This window comes from Penaeus monodon, unplaced genomic scaffold (genome assembly GCF_015228065.2).
Source record: "Penaeus monodon isolate SGIC_2016 unplaced genomic scaffold, NSTDA_Pmon_1 PmonScaffold_1865, whole genome shotgun sequence".
NCBI lineage: Eukaryota > Metazoa > Arthropoda > Malacostraca > Decapoda > Penaeidae > Penaeus > Penaeus monodon.
This window is the reverse complement of record NW_023648205.1, coordinates 17,501-34,014: the sequence shown is the minus strand read 5'-3', so window position 1 is coordinate 34,014 and position 16,514 is coordinate 17,501. Positions and strand designations below refer to the sequence as shown.

The 16,514-nt window shown below is 42.5% G+C and overlaps 1 pseudogene; it reads left to right on the top strand.

Moving 5' to 3' along the window:
* The first annotated feature begins 889 nt into the window (after window positions 1-889).
* On the top strand, window positions 890-15,943 carry LOC119569782 (annotated as a pseudogene).
* The last annotated feature ends 571 nt before the right edge of the window (window positions 15,944-16,514 follow it).

Below are 16,514 nucleotides of genomic sequence, written 5' to 3'. Positions count from 1 at the left end.
AGATTGAGAAACTTGTAGTAAGAGAAGTGAATCTTTTTCTTCAAATTAATTGTTTCATGCCTACATTTGTGAAGCATCATTTTGCTATTTAACCCTCTCCCAACGGTTAGTATTCATAGTGGCCCAGGCCCCGCTGCTGGGGGCTCATATCATCACCCTAGCATGCGCGACTGCTCATGCCCAATACCATCATTCCTTGCCTTTTCTTCGTAATCCCTAAGAGCCTATGTTGTATTTTCATATTATTATTTTCAAAGGGTCTCTATTTCCCATATTTCCTGATAAACAAGACTAGGATGTTTTTGTTGTTATATAGACCTATAGTTGATCATTATTTGCTCTGTAGTCTGAATAAAATAAGCAATGTGTGGTATCATGGAGTTAAAACCGTAAGCATTGTTGTCCCCCCCCCCCCCCCCCCCCCCCCCCCCCCCCCCAAGTTATTTTATAAGATAAACTTTATTTTCAACAGGTTTATATTATCACTTCATATAGATGTTATGTTCAGTGTTTTTATAATACATGATTTTTTTTTTTACCAAAATACATATATATATTCATGTGGTTTTACTCATCACTTCGTGAATAGTACATAATATCTCTGGCCAATGGTAGTCGATTACTGACGTAATTTTTTTACATTAACCTCGGAAGCCCGAAACCCCTTTATTAAATGCATAGTATAGGAAAATGAAAAAGTGTTTAAAAAATACTTAATCAATTTTCAGTGGCAAAAAAAAATATTTTGCCGTAATTGTAACAAAAAAAAACTCGTGGATTGTACGTACATGCCCCCAGCAGATAGTGCAGGCATGCCATGGCATGAATGTACATGCCACCTTCGGGAAAGGGTAATGACATATATAATAAACAAAAATAATCTTTCAGAATGATGGAACTTGTAAAGAGAGGAAACAACCAATATCCTGGTGCCAAAAATACATTGTCCGTGACAATGGAGCACGTATTGACCTGAGGTATCACCCCAAGCCCTCTGATCTCCATTGCAGTGTGGCTACAAGGTGGAAAGGAAAATCACAGATGGGGATTTGGTTTTTTTCAACCGACAGCCAACTCTGCATAAAATGTCTATGATGGGCCACAGAGTGAAGGTCTGTTAACTGTTTATATTTCTTATTAGTTCTTTATGTATAAAGTAAGGTTGAGAGTAATGGATGCAGTTAAGTGTTTTATTTCTAGAGTACATTCTAAATTTTGCTCATACTGATAAGGTAATTTCAAATAGGTGCTACCATGGTCCACCTTTCCGAATGAACTTGTCGGTAACGTCACCTTACAACGCTGATTTTGACGGGGATGAGATGAATCTTCCGTGCCGCAGAGCATGGAAAGAGAGCAAGATTTAAAACCTTTTACGTGACACCCCGCATGATCATCACCCCACAGGCCAACAAACCTGTCCTGGGTATTGTGCAGGGTACACTTACCCTGTCAGAAAGATGACTAAACGCATGTTTCCTAGAGAAGGTGAAATTGATATTGTTAATGTTTTTGGTGGTTAAAATATGTTTACAAGTTACTTTCCAGGAGCAAATATTAAGATGGGGAAATGGTAGCTGCTTAAATAAAATCAAGGAATATTTACCTTACCTAATGTGCTATTATCCTATAAAGATAGAATTTCTTCGAGAAAGTATGTGACAAGCAGATGTGACTTGCTACAGTAATGAGAGATAAGGGAAAAAAAAGATGCCTTTTATTTAGTAATTGTAACACTGTTGTGGCAATTGTAGCATATCTTTGTGAAGTGCTGATTGTTATGGTGACTAATATGACCGCAGACATTTTGTGTGTTGTTATCAGGGATAATTTGAAATAGAGGAACTATTGTTTGGAAACAAAAATATGTTTTTATTAGGATTATCATTAAAGGAATGTACATATATACCAAAAATATTAGCAGGAAGAGTAATTTTTTTTTTTTTTTTTTTCTTCATAAGTCTAATTGACTTTGTTTTTTTCCCAATAAGAATATTTCAACATTTTAGATGCTTGTTTACAGTCTGAGTATGAATTTTCATGTTCTTGCCATCTGGGAGTCGCTGCCCCCCCTGCAATCCTGAAACCCCGGGCCACTTGGACCCGGGAAACAGCTCTTTTCATCACTTCCTGAAACCAAACCCAAACAAGACCACTCAATCACCCTGATATGAGGGCGATGGACCCTACAGTGGAATTTCCCCGGGGCACCGGGAAGCACTGATGGTGTATGGGGGGTTAAGTGAATTCTGGTTTTAAGGAAATATGTTGTTTTCGATTTATAGATCTTTAATTTTTTTTTTAATCTTTTGATTTTGATATTTTAGAAAATTTTTACACATGTTTTCTGATTTTGGGAAAAAAAAAATTTTAAAATAAAATTTTTTCATTTTGGTATTGGGGGAGCCGGAGAGCTAGTGAGGGGATTTTATGCAAGAAAAAACCTTGGAGCCTATTGGTTCTTGTTGCCGTTGCTTGGAGGAATTGGGGCATGAAATTGAGGAAGATTTTATGGTAAAATTTAGACTGTCATCACAAATGGCTACTTCTAGAGGGCATGAGCATTGGCATTTGGGAACCCCTTTTGATCTGCCGCCTACAGAATTATTAGGACCCATCCGCAAAAACCGGAAAATTATAGAGTGTTCCAAAGCAATAATGACGGCTTGAGCCAACTCCAGGAAATACTTTGAGGCAGACTTTCGAAACCAAGAAAACGGGATCTGAAGATGTCGGACAAAACTGGGGGATGGGGCAAAAAGCGCTCACAGTAAAACAATCAAAAGGGTTGGTAGTGTCAGGGTCAAAGGGGACCCAAACATTAATTTTCTCGGGTTTATTGCCTGTGAGCAAAAAAAGTTGAAGGTAAAAAATTCCGTTTGTTCCTTTAAAAGGCCTTTGGGCCACTTTTCTAAAGGATGATTATGGTCCTAAAACCAAAGGGGTTTTCGTGGAGAATTCATATCTTGCTGGTCACACCATCAGAGTTCTCTTCCAGTTTGGGGTGGTCAGGGGTCTGTTTGAACTGCCGAAAAGACTGCTGAGACGGATACTTCACGACTTTTGATAAAAGCTTGGAGAGCGTGATGGTCAACTTTTGGGGAAAAAGTAAAAAACAGGTGTCAGGTGATTCAGCTGGGTATGGTGAAGAGGCCCTGGCGGGTGAATATGTAAAATTCCAGAAGATGCCTACATTTAAAACTCTCAACAGACTTTTGAAAAAAAATACAGATTTGTGTGACCATGAAAGGTACTTGCGGCGATATTAAACGAAGGGGTTTTGTCCGTGAGTAATTGGGTCCCCTTTGCCATAAAATGTTCTTAAAGAAAGGGAAAAAACCCCAAAAAGACGAGTTGGTCTTGGGCAGGTTTTTCCCAAAGGAGACCAAAAGGTGGGTGTTCTGTAAATAATAAAAAAAACTGCTTGTTGGTGTTATGTTCTAGGGCTGAAAAGGTTTATTGATTGTTCTAAATTTTTACATCTTTTACAGGGGGTGTTGCCCCTGCAATTTTGGGAAAGAATGTTTGGAATGTACAGAAGTTTTTCCACATCAATAAGCGCACCCAATGCTTAAACCCAGAAAGGGTAGTTAAAGGGTGGGGAAATGTTGGCAAAGTGTAACATTTGAGGGGTGGATCGTATCAGCTGCGGCCAAGAGAACGTCCTTTCCTTTTCCAGTGCTTATGCGATAAACACTGTGCACTAAGAAGGTTGCGAAAAATAAAAAAACCTCTAAATCCTTAAATGGCTTTTTGGGTGAATTGGGGACTAGATTTCATCAAGCAATTGTAAGTTTAATTTCTTTTAAGCATTTTAAAATTTTTATTTTGATGAAGGGAAAAAAAATATAAAATGGGGGTTTCTATTTTTTGTTTTTTTTCTAATTCCAACCGGGCCAATCCGGAAGTTTGGTCGGAGCCTGGTGCCAGCCCCCTTGGTAAACCTGCCCCTCAATGACCTGAACATTTTCCTTTGCTGGTGTGTCCTCCAAAAATGAAACCCCTTGGGTGTACCCCTAAAGGAAATTATAAACTTAAAAAAACCAAAGGGCTCCATCCCTCACTGTTTTCTTGGTGGGTCTTTTGCCCAAGCTGAAAAAACCCAAAAAACCCCTTTGTCGACTGGAACACAAAAACATTACGAAAGGGTGTGTATTGTAGGCATTCTTTTTAGAGTTAAGGATCAGTGGAATAAAATCGAAAAACAAGTTGCATGTTAATTTTTAAAAAAGAAACCACGTTCTTATTTCTTTATTATCTCTATTCGGGTGACTCCACCTGCCATCACTATGACCCGCCCCAAAAAAACACTGCATTACAGGGGAAAAAGAATTTGTTAATGTGTTTTGAGATCCTGCTTTGATTCTCTAGAATTTCCCTGGCTGCCGTATAAACTTGACCGCAAAAAAATACGGGAAAAGTTAGGACTTTGGATGTTTGTTTGCATAAAAAAAAGGGAGATCAGTGAAAGTAGATGGTGAGGAAAAACAAAATTCATAAAAATTGCAGTTTCCCAAGTATTGTTTTAAATTTTATTTATTTTTATTTTCCATTGGTATGTGTATTGGTTTCCCCGATAAGAAATTGACCATGGAAAAGCTCCCCAAAAAATCAAATTTAGGTTTTGGGGATGATTGAATTGCATCTTCAATGACGACAATGTGAGAACTTGTACTCCTTCCCTATTATTTTTGGGGAGATAAAATTTCTATGATGCTGAGGAAAAAGGTCAGTAAATTTTCAAATTTTTATCTTTTAAATGTCTAAAAACCTACATACTAAGACAAATGATTGAATTTTATGAAAAAAAAAATTTTGACAATCCTTTTCCTAAACAGGTGGACAAAGGAGGATGACACATTCTTTAGATCTTGAAGCCAAAAAAAGTTTAAAGTTTCTCCCAAGGCATTGAAAGCTACCCAAAGTGTTATGCACTTTCCCCAGACTGTGAAAAAAAACGAATCATTGTAAATGACAGGGGGTTTAAGGGAATTTCAGAATGGCTGTTTGGGAAAATGAGGAACTGCACTCTGAAGGTACCTCAGCGTGATGTCGACCGTAAGAAAAAAAAACCCCCAAAAATATCTTGAAATATTTGAGGTCCTTGGTATTGGGCCGGCGAAAATGTTTTAAAGGAGTGAAGCGTCTTTTGTTCTATGGTCTGTACGTGACTACCGTCTCTCCTTTTTCTTTGTGGTTATGACAACAAGGGCCATCTTATGGCTACACCCTCACGGCATCAACAACAGACACTGGAGCCCTGATAAAGTGCTCCTTCGAAGAGTCTGTTGACGTGTTGATGGAGGCTGCTTCGTGTGCCGAGGTTGACCCCGTTCGAGGCGTGTCTGAAACATCATGCGGGGACAGCTGCCGAAGATCGGCTCTGGCTCGTTCGTCTCGTGTTGGATGACGAGAAGTGCAAGATGGGAATGGAGAATTCCATGCCGGGAAACAGGGATGATGATGGGTGGAGGCATCTTCGGTGCTGCATCACCATCGTCTGGTATGACCCCAGCCCAGACCCCATGGGCTTCAGGGGGCGACCCCCTCCATGTCACCGTATGGTCTTGGACACCTGGTGTAGGAAGTGGCATGACTCCAGGAGGACCGGCTTTCTCTCCTGCAGCAGCCAGCGAGACAACAGCTTGTCACCTGGGTATTCTCCACTTGGTCGCCTCAGCCTGGAAGTCCGGGGTCCCCAGGGGGTATGAGCCCATACTTCCCAAGCCCTGCTACGGCTCTCTCGCCATCCTACTCGCCATCCTCTCCGCGTATCAGCCCACCGTCGCCAAGCATGACGCCGGCGTCTCCGGGCTACTCCCCGACTTCCCCCACATACAGTCCAACCAGCCCACAGTACTCACCGACTTCCCCACAATACTCCCCGCCCCAGTCCCTCCTATTCCCCAACCTCCCATCATACGCCCCACATCTCCTTTTTACTCCCCAAACCTCACCATCCTACTCCCCGACATCACCTTCATATTCCCCTACATCTCCTTCCTATTCTCCCAATCACCCTCCTACTCCCAACCTCTCCCCTATTCCCCAACAAGTCCCTCATATTCCCCAACCTCTCCAAGTTACAGTCAATTTCCCCCCGCCCTATTCTCCTCCCAGCCCCTCTTATTCCCCACGTCCCCCTCATACTCCCCTCCTAGCCCCTCATATTCCCCTACATCCCCGAGCTATGCTCCCAATATTCCCCATCCTCACCTGGATATTCCCTACATCTCCATCCTACCCCCCTACCAGTCCTTCATATTCCCCAGCTCCCCCCAATCCTCCCCAGCTCACCCTCCACTCGCCTTCCTCCCCAAGTTTTCCCCCAACCAGCCCAACTATTCCCCAACCAGCCCGACCTATTCTCCGGGTTCACCCTCCTATTCCCCCAGCTCTCCGAAGTATTCCCCAACGAGCCCACATATTCCCCACCTCCCGTCCTACTCGCCTTCCTCCCCCAAATATTCCCCCCTCACCCAACTACTCGCCCTCCTCACCCAAGTACTCCCCGACCTCGCCCACGTACAGTCCTCCAGTCCTAAATACAGTCCATCGAGTCCCCAAGTACTCGCCAAACCTCCCCGACGTACAGCCCTTCCAGCCCCAAGTACAGCCCCACCAGTCCTACGTACAGCCCCACCACCCCCGGCTACAGCCCGACCTCCCCGCTCTATTCCCCCAAACTACGAGAGGACGAGGAAGAGCAGCGAAGGAACAGAAGAAGAAGTCCAAGCGCTAAACACCGGGTTTGAGCATAGTGCAGGACTGTCCAAATATATTCCTTTATTTTAGTGCTATTGTTCGAGCTGCTACTTTTTTGTGCTTAAGAGTGATTGTTATTTTAAATTCTTCAGTTTCTAAACAAGAAAGCGTATTTATATCTAGAAGGGATTGATGCTCCCTAAACCTTTAAAAAGTTTTCGTAAAAAGTTAGTTTTTATTATTTTTTTTTGTATAAATAATGGACTTGTAAGCATAACCAGGATGAATGTATTTTTATCCATTAATTTGTGTTAATGTATCTTATTTATTTTTGAAGTGTATTCAAAATGTATTTTTGTCTTTACCTGCCGTCTTCAGTTTGCTGCTTGGTTCAGATTTACCGAGATTTTTAAATAGAAAAGCTATATCAATAAAAGCTTTGTGTAACACGGGCATGGTATCTCCATAATATGTAGAATTGAAAATTCAACAAAGGAAAGATCCAAATTGTGTTTTTTTATCCTTGCTAATTATTGACAAAAATGCAAGACTAATAAAAAATGTAACATTTTCCTGTCTGGTTTAATCACGTAAGGTAAATTTAAAGACAGGAGCGAACAGCAAGAAGGAAGAGATCATGTCGAAAATCTAAAGGGAAAATTGACAAGAAATCTTGTTAGCTCACTGCCGGGACACGTAGGTTCACTATACCCTTTGTGTTAAAGGTCCGTCTCGGTGAAAAAAAAAAAAAAAATCCCTGTAATCTGGGAGCCTTTGGTAAATCTGTGCTGTAATATTTTTGAGAAATCGCGATCGCAATAAAAATGGCCCAAATGCGATGACCCCCCCAATCCCCTTTCCCGTTTTTCCCCCCCCAATCCTTGCCCGTTGTTGTCGTGGGGGGGCTTAGGAACGGAGACTGGGACCCAATGATGGGAACTCCCCAACCTTGGGACTCAGCCCTCGACTCAACTAAATTTTTCATGGCCTTTTTTTTTTTTTTTTTTTTTTTTTTTTTTTTTTTTTTTTTTTTTTCCCCACTTTTCGTTTCTGTCCTTCACCAAACCCTTCTGCTATCCACCTCCTAAGGTGTGAAGCCGTGCTGAAAGGATGAAGGCTGACTTTGTGCCAGTCCTAACGGCCTGGGGGAGCCATGGGCACGGTATTCCCCTGATTTAGTTATCTAGCCCTTACCCCATCAAGGGGACCCTGAGGGTGGACTGTTTTTATCCCCAACATAATCCAGGCTTACCATTGCCAGAAATGAAAACTTACCTCCACTTTTAGGGGCAATGGAGGCTTGCGCCCCTTTACAATACCCCCCAACGATGTAAACCCACCAGATTCCCTGACCCAGGCTCTCCTTTGACCACGGCTCCAAACACTGCACAATTTACCCCTCATCAATGCCTACTAGTACAGTAGCCAACAACCAATCCTTAAAAACTTTCCACTCTCCCAGCACGCTCAACTTCATCACCTCTACCCCCACAACCTCCAACATCAACCACCCCATCCTCCCTTATTAATACCTTACAGCCTTATTGCCCACCTCCCCATAACACTACCTCCCTCAACACTACTCCATCGTCACGCACCCGCCCTTCGACTACCCCTATCACTACAACAATATTGAATACCCTCTTCAGCACAGCCAAAGGGACCGATTTTTCGTGATCCCTCCCACAGTCCCTACTCTGACAACACCCTTCTCTTCCAACAATGTCTCCAAAACAAGTAGGTAAAGTCTCTTTCCGTAGCCGACCCGACCGCTCCCGTCTTGTCTCGTCCATACTATATGGTAACCCATCCTTGCAGAACCCCACCCAAACCCTCAATACTTGCACCGAAACAGTTTCAATCTCCCCAGCAAATGCCCAATCTATGACAAAGATTGGTCAGTTTGTGGAGAAGATCTACTTGCCTGTCTCACACTATGATGCAACATCAGTCAATGCTACTCCTTTCCCCCCCAGAGGTCTCAAAAGAAACCCACTAACATACCCAAAAATTACCTTCCGTAGACATGACCTTCCCTTTAACGTCTATATAGGAGGAGAATCCCTCCCTGTTCATCCATACCAACCCCTCCACGTCAGTGCCAAAATTGTAGGCGTCTAGGACACCCACCAAACTTGCCGTTCCACAGCCAGATGCCCACTATGTGCCCAAACCTGGCCATACCGATCTAACTGCCCTGCAAAATCACGCACATGTGCCAACTGTGGCGGCCCCCATAATGTATTTTATAGGGGTTGTCCCCCCCTCTTCTACCTCCTACCTTCCCCCAGTCAAACTCTTTTCCCATCCTAAATCCAGACACTCCAATCTCTACTACAGATACTTCAATCACCACTACAATCCCAACACCTTCCCCTCTCCCTCCTCGCACAACCCGTAACAGACAGAACAAACTTTCCACCCCCTCTTCCCCTACCACACAATCACCTCCACCTTCCTTTGCTCCTATGCTTGAGACACCAGTCCTCTCTTCCCCCCCTCACAAGAAATCCTTTTACCCCCAAACTCCGAACCAACTCGAAAAGAAACCATTGAAAATATTCAGATTACCTAATGAAACTGACACTCAACCTCCAAATCTTACAACTCCTGCTCCTTTCAACTGCAAGTAACTGCTGATATCCATCCTCCTCCTAACGATATCCCCACTACCCCTATCCTCCTACCCCTCCCAACACAGCCATCCCCCCCGACCCCAACCCCGCCCACATTAACCCTCCCACCATCCCCTCTATCCCTTCCACTCCCCCCTTACGCACGTGAATCCCTTATGTAATCATTAACTCTCAAAAGTCAATACACACCACCAGACACTCCAATCCCACACATCCTACTGCCGTGCCCACGTTTTTTAAACAATTCATACCTCTGCTTTCCCCCACCTATCCCTTCCATCACCGACCTCCCCAAACCCATCAGACATCCTTACAGAATCCCACACTTTTTTCTTCACAACCTATTCTCTTTCCTCAAACGCATACATATTTTTCATCTAATCTAAATCCTTTCCATACCCGACCCTAAACCCCTTTTACTCACCAATTCCTTTGCCCAGCTTAGACAACTAATCACTAACTCAACCACCCTTCCCTAACATTAACTATAGTGCTTAGATGTCTAGCACATTATCTTGCTTTTAACCATTAAACCCTTAACCATTAACCCAAATGCGATGAATTTTGGCATTCACTCATAAAGGCTAGCTGGCAACTACCATCCCAGACTTCTCTCGGGAACCCTCTCCCAATCTATATTCCTTGCTCTCCCCCGCACCCAGATCAGTCGCCCCAAAAGAGTAGGAAAAAAGTTCATGTCGCTTCTCTGGAAATCTTTTTTATTAGAAGTATTTTTCAAATAATCTCCCCCCCAATCCCTTGCCCGTTGTTGTCGTGGGGGACTTAGGAGGCGGAGATTGGACCCAAAGATGGGGAACTCCCCAACCTTGGGACTCAGCCCTGACTCACTAATTTTGCATGTCACAAGTATCCCCTTCCACAGACCCTCCATCTCCTAATACCCTCCTAGTAGAACACCAAATCCCACACCTCTCCCCTCTCAGACCTCTCAGTCCTTATCCCACCCTCTAGCTGCTGCTTCCCTCAAAATCTCCAACACGTACTACAATCTATATCACTAAAGTATAACTATCCTTCATTGGAATATTCGCGATTTCCGCTCCCACAGACCTGACCTTCGTCATATCCTTTCCTCTTATAACCCATCTATTGTATTCCTTCAAGAGACTTTCTTACACATCCTCCAATACCATTCCCCAATTATCATTTTGTCTCTTCCCCACATTCCCTTTCTGTCTCGTCCCCACCTATCCTCCCATCACCCACCTCCCAACCTATTAGACATCCTTACAGAAACCCACACTTTCTGCTTCACAACCTATTCTCTTTCCTCAAACCTACATATCCTTCAACTAAATCTAACTCCTTACCCCACCCGACCCTAACCCTTTTTACTCACCAATTCCTTTGCCCACTTAGACAACCCAATCATTACTCAACCACCCTTCCCTAACATTAACTATAGTGCTACATGACCTTAGATGTCTAGCACATTTTCTTGCGTTTAACCATTAAACCCTTTTCAAAAAATTCTTTCAAGAAAGGAAGACATTCTAATAAGAAACTTATGTCACGAGAAAACATTAGAGAATGCATTAAATTCTTCGTGAGAGACGACTCCGAAGGTCTGTCTCCATCGTCGCTGAATTGGTGAGCGTACAGTGCCTCGGGCTGCTACGCTGCACGCGCGCAATCTCCCCGTCCCGATTGCCTTCTTTCCTCGCCCAGGTACACCCACACATCCACCTCATGACGAAAGTCTGTATTCCAAAATTTGGTGAAATCTCAAAAACAAGTTTTTTCGGGCTCTTCCGAGTGCTCTTCGTCACAAGAACGACTGTCCTTGATCACAACTTCGGAAGGGAAAAAATCTTCCTTCTCATTTGTTTGGAAACAATCCATCACAAGCACTGGAGGAGCAGACAAAGAACGGAACGGAAAGGGACAGTAAAGACCAGAAAGAAAGAGAAAGCTAGCATTTAGCTCCGAGTACTATCCGGCAGCTCTCTAGTAAGCAACCTGGCGACAATGAGGAGATGGTGCCTCCTGACCCCTCGCCTTCGAGCACTTGCAAAAGGGGGGACCAGGTACCAGCTATATTTTACAATACGACTGATGCCACAAAATGCATCAAGATTGGCGCAGAGATAAAAATTCTAATATATATTATATATATAATATATATATATATATATATATATACTATATATATATATACATACACACACACACACACACACACTATATAGATATATATATATATATATATATATATATATATATTATATATATATATATATATATATATATATATATATATATAGTATATATATATATAAGCAGGGAATGTATTTTCAACTTCAAAGCTCAATATCTCAATACCACACTTTTGTCTACATTATTTTTGTTTTCTCCGTAACTACTTCGGATCATTTGAAAGCTGAATAAATAGTTTTTTTTTGTCGTTTTTTTATTTCAAGTGATAGAAGTCCATATATTACATTTTATCTGGACATTAAAGAATAATAAATAAACTGAGGGTATTCAAAACATCTATCAAGCACAGTCAATGGATAAATGATGAATATTTTTTTTATAATTTTTTTTTCCTAATGACTTTATTGTTTATCCATCAAATGATATGAAGTTGGTGTGAACATCTCAGTATTAACATTTAAAAAATTGTGAAATTGCGATAATATTAACGAAGTTCATTCTCGAGCACGACGGTCCCCTTAAGAATTCTTTAATATCGATGTTATCATTGACTGATTATTATAATAAGATTAGCAATACCAATAGACTTTATATATTACGGAATTCAAGGGAAAACGCAAACCGATGAGAAAAGTAAGACAGTAACTGCTCGGAGACAGCGTCTGATGAGCATCTACTATGTAAACAACCCAATAAACTAAAACTCGGTAGGCATGACATCCAATAATTCTGTCAGTTCCAGAACAAGAAGGTATTTGCAATTAGATAATCAAATCACTTACAACTCTTACATTAGGCTTTATCTTTATTTGTTAAACCCACATGCAAAGATTAGATTTAAAATAGAAATGGAGAGATTTACAGTTCTGGTTATAAAGAGATCGTTTAAGTACAAAGATCCCCCCCCCAATCCTTTTGCCCGTTGTTGTCGTGGGGGGTTGGGGGCTTAGGAGGCGAGTACTGGACCCAATGCTGGGATCTCCCCTGCATTGGGCCTCAGCCCTCGATTTAACAAATTTTGCATGGTCTTTTTTCCCCTCCTGCTTTTTTTGTTTCCTTCCCTTCCCCAACCCCTTCTACTATCTACTTCCTAAGGGTGGAGAGCCATGCCAAAAGGTTTAAAGGCTGACTGTACCAGTCCTGAATGGCCCGAGATACTCTAGCTTACATGGCCAGTAATGAAGATGTTATACTCTTATATACCCAATGAGGCTTGCTCCTACATCAAGTAGCCCCACCAATTCAACTCTCCTGATTCCCCCCACCGCAGGCTCTCCTTGACCACGGCTCCGAACACTGCAAATATTACCCCTCCTCAATGCTAACTATTACGTTATCCACCCAAGGCAACACTCACTCTCCAGGAGACATTTCTACTCTCCCAACATGCTCAATTTCATCACCTCTTCTTCATCAACTACCCCATCCTCCCTTATTATTACTTTACAGCCTTATTGCCCATCTCTCCATAATACTACCTCCCTCAACACTACTCCCTCTTCCACACACCCTCGTCCTTCTACTAACCTCATCTCTACAAATATATTTAATATTCTCTGTAGCCCAGCCAATGGGACCGATTTTTTGTGATCCTTCCCACAGCTCCCTACTCTGACAACCTTCCCTTCCAGCAATGCCTCCAAAACAAGTAGGCAAAGTCTCTTTCTGTTGCCGACCCACCGTTCCAGTCTCGTTACAGTGACATCTGAAACCCAGGCTATAGCATTATCAACTTTAACTTATCTCTCCAGTAACCCTGCGAACCTCACCCAACTCTCATACTTACACTGGAACTGTTTCTATCTCCCCAGCAAACTGCCCTATCTATAACAAAAACTGGTCAGATTGTGCAGAAGACTTACTCGCCTGCTTCACGGAATATGATGCGATATCAGTACAGACTGTGTGGCACTCTCAGATTCAAACTTTACATGAAGCCAAACAGGAAGCACGCCGAGGAGGTTTTTTCTCTTACTCCCTACTCCAGTAATGTTGCTCGCTCTTCCCCTCCCCCTCCCTCCCAAGACATTCCTACACTCTCCACTATACCTATCCCTCCTACATCTGACTTCCCCACTTCTACCTCCTACCATCCTCAGTCAAATTCTTTGCCATTCTAAACCAGATATTCCAGTCTCTACTGCAGCCCCAACACCTCCTCTCCCTGCCCACACTACCTGCAGCAGGCAGACTAAATGTTTCATCCCTTCTCTACCACACACTCACCTCCACCTATCTTTGCCTCTACTCCTCAAACACCAGTTCTCCCCACCCCCTCATAAGAAAACCTTTGTCTCACAAAAACTCCCCAACCACTCCTTTACAGAAGCTTTTGGAGATATTCAAAATTATCTACTCAAGTCCCAAACTGACACCGAAACCCCTCATCCATCCTCAAATCCCTCAACTCCTGCTCCCTCCACACTCAAAGTGACTGCCTATATATATCCTCCTACTTATATTCCCCTACACCCCTTCCTCCTACTCCCTCTCAACACAGCCCATCCCCCCTAGCTCCAGCTCCACCTACATTAACCCTGCCTCCATCCCCGCTATCCCTTCCACTCCTTCTTGGGTACACACGTGAATCCCTGTCACAACTATGCCCTCCCCAGATCTTCCACCTCCTGATACAACAACACCACTCTCTCATCCTTATCTCACCCCTAGCTCTTTCCCCTTCAAATTCTCCAACACGCACTGTGACCGTTATCACTCACATATTAACTAAAGAAATATATATATATTATATATATTTTATATATATATTTTATATATATATATATATATATATATATATATATGGAATATTTGGGGGTTTCTGTTCTCATAGGCCTGACATTCGTCATATCCTTTCTTCCAATAACCCATCCATTATTTGTTTTCCAAGAGACTTTTCATACACATCATCCAATACCAATCCCCAACTACCATTTTGTCTCTTCACACCCCCTTTTACGTCTTGTCTATGCTTATCCATTAGAATAAGCATAGACATACCTCTCCTTCCAAACCACTGTCCCGTGCACAATTATTCGCATCTTTCTTTGCCATTGGATCACAGTTATTTCAGTCTACTTCTCCCCTTCCCACCCCATTGACTTTATTGCCTTTGAAAATCTGATTTCCCAACTTCAGCTACCTTTCCTCATAGTTTTTGGGGATTTTAACTGCCGCCACACTCTTTGGTGTGATTCTATCACCAACTCTCGTGGCCGATCCCTAGAACACTTCCTCTCTACAACTGACCTTATTATTCTTAATTTTGATCGCCCCACACACTTGACATACGCACACAATCATTGTTCTCTTTCTATGCTCCCCTTTTTTCATTTAGATTTCCATGGGTCAGTTCTAGATCACTTTCCCTGTAGTGACCACTTTCCAGTTCTCCTTTCTCCTGCTTCATATGTACTACTTCTAACTCCCCACGATGGTGCTTTGATAGAGCTGACTGGCATACTTTTTACTTCACTCTCTGCTATTTGTAGTCCCCACCCCATTTTTATCCATTTCAGAGATGATGCAATATCTCACAACTACAGTTCTAAGAGCTCCTTATACAGCCATTCCTCGAACCTTAAGAACTTATACCTCTAAATGTGTTCCATGGTGGAATTCCAATTGCACTAAAGCACTTTGCTTAAAACGTGCAGCCTGGAACAGTTACTGCTACAAACGAGGCACCCTAATCAACTATCTATCCTTATCTCCTTTAAAAGAGCATTCACCTGTCTTCGCTGTACAATGAGAACAGTAAAACAAATAGCTAACAAAATTATGTTTCCTGAATTTACATCTACATCGATCTCAACTGTTTGGCGCCGGATCCATAAATTATCAGGCAAACAACCCCCATCCAGCCCCCCATCCTCCATATTCGAGATACTCTCATCTCTGATCCTCTCCAAGTCAAAAATGAACTAGGTGACTATTTCAGCCAGGTCAGTAGTGGTTCTCACCTTTCTCCACATTTCCCTTTTCTATTAGGACCATCAGGAATGCACCCCCATCATCTTCACCTATCCTCTGCTGAGTCTTATAATGTTCCTTTTTCTTCCTCTGAACTCCGTCTTCCTCTTTATCCTTCCTATTAACTATTTTTTAACCACACCATGAATCTGTATTAGCCATATTTTTTGAACTAGAGAAAACATATGATATTACATGACAGTACCATATTCTCCAAAAAATCGTTCTCCCTTGGCTATATGGAAACATGGGTGTTTCTATAAAGTCTTTCCTCTCCAAACGCACTTTCCAGGTTAAAATTGCCTCTTCAATCATCATTATCTTTTCCTCAGTTCGAAGGCGTCCCAGAAGGCAGTGTGCTCAGCACCACTTTATTCCCCTTCTTGTCGCTAATGACATTGTCTCAGTTTTACCACTGGGAGCTCAATCATCACTATATGTTGATGATTTAACCATCTTTGCCTCTGGCACATCCATACCAAATTTCTACCAGTTCCTTCAGTCTGCAATATCAGCATTATCTTCCCGGGCCACTAACCATGGCTTCCACTCTTCTATTTCAAATCTTTCTCTATCTTTTCTCTCACACATGTGGCAAGTCCCCAACCTCCATCGTTCCTGTGGCAAATTCCCTGACGTTATTTTTTTACTTTAAATTGTCCTGGCGAGACCATATCTTTTACATTAAAGAAAAAGCTCGAAGCCGCCTCAGAATTTTACAATCCTGTCCCATATATCTTGGGGCTTAGATCACAAAAACTCTATGCCATCTTCCTGTTACCGTGATCCTCTCCACTCTCGATTATGGATGCCATACCTACTCTGCCATCTCTCTCTCGACGCTGTACCCTTCTCTCTCTCCAATGCTATGCTCGATTCACCAGCTCTCCCTCACTTAACTAATTATCTCGTGATCTCTCTGCTTCCTACCTTTGCTTCTTCTCGTTTACCTACTTCTTTCTCCATTTGCATGGATTACCCTCCTCTCACATTCCCCTTTCCCCCATCTCCGACCTCTTCCAG